Source organism: Garra rufa, chromosome 25 (genome assembly GCF_049309525.1).
Source record: "Garra rufa chromosome 25, GarRuf1.0, whole genome shotgun sequence".
Taxonomy (NCBI): domain Eukaryota; kingdom Metazoa; phylum Chordata; class Actinopteri; order Cypriniformes; family Cyprinidae; genus Garra; species Garra rufa.
The window spans coordinates 2,098,022-2,103,298 of NC_133385.1; positions in this window are offsets into that span (position 1 = coordinate 2,098,022).

Here is a 5,277-nt window from a genome sequence, read left to right on the forward strand (position 1 = left end):
TTTCATAGCGTGTGCCGTGCGATGCAGCGGATGTGGATATTTCGTCCTCCCTGCCAGCTAGAATTGTGGGAAATAATCAACAGGCCGCTGTGTTGAGTTGGCTGTGTGTTCATACTGTATGTGGTTTCCTGTGTGTGTTTGGAGGATGTGGTGAGGTGAGGTCAAAGGTCAGGCTACAGGTGGGTCAATATTGACAGAGTGCCACAGTGAGGACAGTGATTCAGAGATGTGTGTGTGTTCAGACAGACAGACAGACGGAGCTGATCAAAGCGCAGGAGTTTGTTTGGGAGACTCACACTGTCTTCCTGCTCGAGGCTGAAAGAAAACAGCAGAACAGCAGAAAACCAGATGTGCACAGACACACACTCACTGTTGAGTTCGGGCTTTTAAATTCAATGCAAAGTGACTCCACACATGATTGTTCTTTTGACATGTTTCTGCAAAGTCTGTCAACATGGGCCTCATCTTTATTAATGGATCTCATTCTTGGTTTTGTGAACATGTTGTGCAGTTTCTTGTGGGTTTGCAGCAGTGTTGTTTAAATTATGTGGGGGAAAAGTAAAAGCTTTTTAAGTTAGCTTCTAACAATGCATTGGATGGGGCAAAATTGTCAATTTTCTATTGATGCCAAAAATCACACTGCAAAAAATGCTTTTCTTACTTAGATTTTTTGTCTTGTTTCCAGCCAAAATATCTAAAAATTCTTGAATCAGGAATGATTTTCTAGACAAGTAAAAATTTGTGTCTTGTTTTTAGTAAAAACAAGTCAAAATTAGGTGAGTTTTTGCTTGAAACAAGCAATATAATCTGCCAGTGGGGTAAGAAAAATAATCTAGTTGTCTGCTTGAAATAAGATTTTTTTTCTCACCCCATTGGCAAATTATTTTGCTTGTTTTAAGCAAAAACTCACCTAATTTTGACTTGTTTTTACTAAAAACAAGACACAAATTTTTACTTGTCTAGAAAATCCTTCCTGATTCAAGAATTTTTAGATATTTTGGCTGGAAACAAGACTAAATCTAAGTAAGAAAAGCATTTTTTGCAGTGCATGAGGATATTAAGTAAAGATCATGTTTAATGAAGATATCTTGTAAATTTCCTACCGTAAATGTGTCAAAACTTAATGTTTGATTAGTAATATGCATTGCCTAGAGAACTTCATTTGGACAACTTTAGAGGCGATTTTATCAATTTATGCAGCTTTCATGTAAATATTTTCAAAATGTACCCTTATGACTGGTTTTGTAGTCTAGGGTCACATTTTTTTTTATTTCTAGTCAGGTATTTATAAATTTTTTTGGACAAATATGTAAACATTGTGTGTTTGAGTGTAGGGAATCAAATGCAGAAAAAACAAACAAGTCATGTTTTGCACTTTTATTAAATAAGTAGACGAAAGAATAATTATTAATATAATAAATATGCATCAGTATAACAGTACATAATGAAAAGTATTTAAAATGTTCAAAATATATTTTCCAGTGATTCAAACCATCTCCGTAATTTTTTACAAAAAAAAAATAATAATAATAATTACATGCAGACTCAAGTCTAAAATTGCATTAAAACATTTTACATTATTGCATTGTCACTTTATTGCAAAATTATTTGACAAATAAATGTATGTGTTCTGGATATTGAAACTCACTGAGCAGATCTTTGATGTTTTATCTAAAATTCAAGTAATTTATTTGTGGATCAATCACCATCTACGGCTGCATGATTCTGAATAAATGGAGAATAACAATTTTATTTTTAAAATGAATATCACTATTCTCCTACTATAATTCTGAGAAAGACAAAAAAAAAAAACAATAAAACAAAATAGCATGTAATTTACTAGAGTTTCTACTAAAATGTCTGCAGTCTATTAATAAAATCTATTCAATATTCAACGAATTGTTAAAAAAATTAAGTTTAACAAATGATTCAAAGACTTACTCACCAAGAAGTAACTTTTTTTTTTGAACCAATCTCTTTTTCATCAGTCACTTGTCCACACCTGCTGGCGTTGTGTTGTATTAGAGACAATCTTGATTTAAAGCATGGTCACTTGAACACAAAAAGGTGATTTGTTCTATTTTGTTCGCTACTGTAGACAACAGTGTTTATATCCGAACTATAAACTTTTATTCCAGTGCTTTTGTGATTATTTGGATGTGTGTAACACAGAAACAGCAATACAAAATCCTGTGTAAAAATGTTTCATATGCATTAAACTGTTCTCTCTGGGCAGATTTGAATGCCACATTGTGATTCCAGGCTTTAATAAACATAGCCGTCATTTACAGTGCCTTGCAAAAGTATTCATACCCCTTCATTTTTTTCACATTTTGTTTTGTTGCAGCATTATGTTAAACTGCTTTAAATTAGTTTTTCCCCCACATCAGTTTACACTCCATACTCCATAATAATGACTAAGCACAAACCAGATTTGCAAATTTGACAAATGTATTAAAAATAAAACACTGAAATAAGCACATTGCATAAGTATTCATACCCTTAACTCAGTTCATAGTTGAAGCACCTTTACAGCCTCAAGTGTTTTTGGGTCTGATGTGAGCATCTTTGCACATCTGCATTTGGCAATTATCTGCCATTCTTTGCCTCACCTTTTCACCTCTCCATCTCTGTCAGAGATTTTCTCGAGTCCTAGTTGTTCCAGTCGTCTTCCATTATGGAGAATGCTTCTGTCAACCTTCAATGCAGCAGATTTGTTTCTGAACTCTTCTCTAGATCATCGCCTTAACGCAAGTCTGTCTCTGAGCTCTACAGGCAGTTATCTTGGTTTTTGCTCTGATCTGCATTTTCAGCTGTTAGACCTTTTCTGAGAGGTGTGTGTCTTTCTAAATCAGACTCATTCAAATGAATTTGCCACAGTTTAACTCCACTCCAAGTGTAGGAACATTTAGAAGCAATATGAATGCTCCTGAGATACATTTCCAGTGTCCCAGAAAAGGGTATGAATACTTATGCAAATGGATCTTTTCAGCTTTTTATTTCTCATAAATTTGCACAAATGTTTAAAACCTATTTTTTGCTTTCCATTATGGAGTAGGGAGTGTAGGTTGATGTGGGAAAAACGTTTTTTAAAGTAGTTTAACATAAGGCAGCAACAAAACAAAATGTGTAAAAAATGAAGGGGTATGAATACTTTGGCAAGGCACTGTATGAACATGATTGCATTAGTGCTTGAATCTGTTGGCGATCTGGCTCTGTAAATATCGAAAAACATCAAACAAGGCCTTCAAAGCTGTGTTTAGGTGAATGAAAACATACGGTAAGCAGTAAACTATCTACGAAACACTGCTTTTCTTAATGCACAGTTGGATTTCTAGCACTTGGAGAACAAATAAAAGTTATAAAACAAGTGAATGGACACTTTTGGCAAAACATCAGGGCCTCGCAATGCCACTGAAATATAACTTCATTCAGCAGTGAAGCATGATCTAAACATTGATGTTGGTGAATGATCAGAACAAGGTGAACAAGGCTCAGTGAAGGAGTTTCCTCTGGTGTCAGCATGAGCTCATTAAGATTCCTGAGTGAAGCGCTCCATCATCCGCCGCTCGACTCATTAAAGAACTTGAGACACTTAATTGGCCACCATTGAAATCATTAAGGGCAGCAGTAAAGTCGAAATCAGAGGCCCAGAATTACAGCCTTGCTCTGAAACCTCCCCAAACCCCTCTCAGATCTTGTTAACTCAAATGCAGATGTTAAAACTACCCACAATCCCCCTCGTTAAGCGCGGCTCGTAATGGATTTGACCAAAGCGACGACGCGCACGGACCGACCCGACGGAGATGTGACCTGTGACCTCTGACCTCTGGTCCCCCAGTGGCCCTTCAGAAGCAGGTTTCATTGCTCCGCATCGGCCCCTTATGTGTGCCGTTCAGCTATACTTCACTTCACTGACCCTAAAGGTCGGCTGTTCCTAACCTTTTGATCCAAACTCAAGTGTGAATCAATAGAGAATGAGCTTCCACTCCATAAACACCAAACTAACCTTGTTCACGCACCTCACGTCTTCGTTTGAGAAACATATTTTAACATCCAAAGCGATCCAGTTTTGTCTTTATGCCATCACAAGCTGTTTTAGAAGTAGGGTTATTATAGTGAATTAATACTAAACCATATATGTTTAAATAAATACATAAATAATAGAATAATATTTACTATATATATAATTTTTTTATATATATTTATATGAAATGTATATATTTATTTATTAAAAAAATTATATATATATATATATATATATATATATATATATATATATTAGGGCTGGGACACGATTAATCGCATCCAAAATAAAAGTTTATGTTAACATACTAAATGTGTGTTTACTGTGTATATTTATTATGTATATATAAATACACACACATACATGTATAGCCTTTAAAAAATACTTATATGTGTGGATAGTTATATTTGTATTTAATTTAGATTATATATAGAATTATAAATATTTTATTTATTTTAATTGAATTTTTATTTCAGTTTTCTTTAATATACATGTTTGTGTGTGTATTTATATATACATAATAAATATACACAGTAAACACACATTTAGTATGTTAACATAAACTTTTATTTGGATGCGATTAATCGCGATTAATCGTGTCCCAGCCCTAATATATATATATATATATATATATATATATATATATATATATAGGTAAATGGCCAAAAACAGGCTTAATTTTCTATAAATGAAACAGTTGTTTTTGTGTGAAATATAACCTGCAGTTTTCCTTGAATTGTTGAGTGTGGCTTTACAAATAGGAGAATGTGATTTGGAGAGCATCTGATGAACTGAATTAGTAGGATTGTGTGTCTTTGTTGTGTAAGTAAACCGTTACATTGTCACTAAACTGTCAGAACAGAAACCCCACTCGACCTCGCTGGTCTCTGTGTGTGTGTGTGTGTGTGTGTGTGTGTGTGTGTGTGTGTGTGTGTGTGTGTGTGTGTGTGTGTGTGTGTGTGTGTGTGTGTGTGTGTGTGTGTGTGTGTGTGTGTGTGTGTGTGAGTGTGTGAGTGTGTGAGTGTGTGTGTGTGTGTGTTAGAGATGCTCCGATCAGCATTTTGGGGCCGATCACCGATTACCGATCACCAAGATCATGATCTGCCGATTGCCGATCACAGAATGGCAGGGGAATGGGAATCTTTGATCTATAATCTAGCAGAGTTTGCACCATTTGTAGAAATGAAACTAACTCTAAATTAACTATATTGAAGAAAAAAAACCTCTAGAAATAGGCTACAGTCAAGATC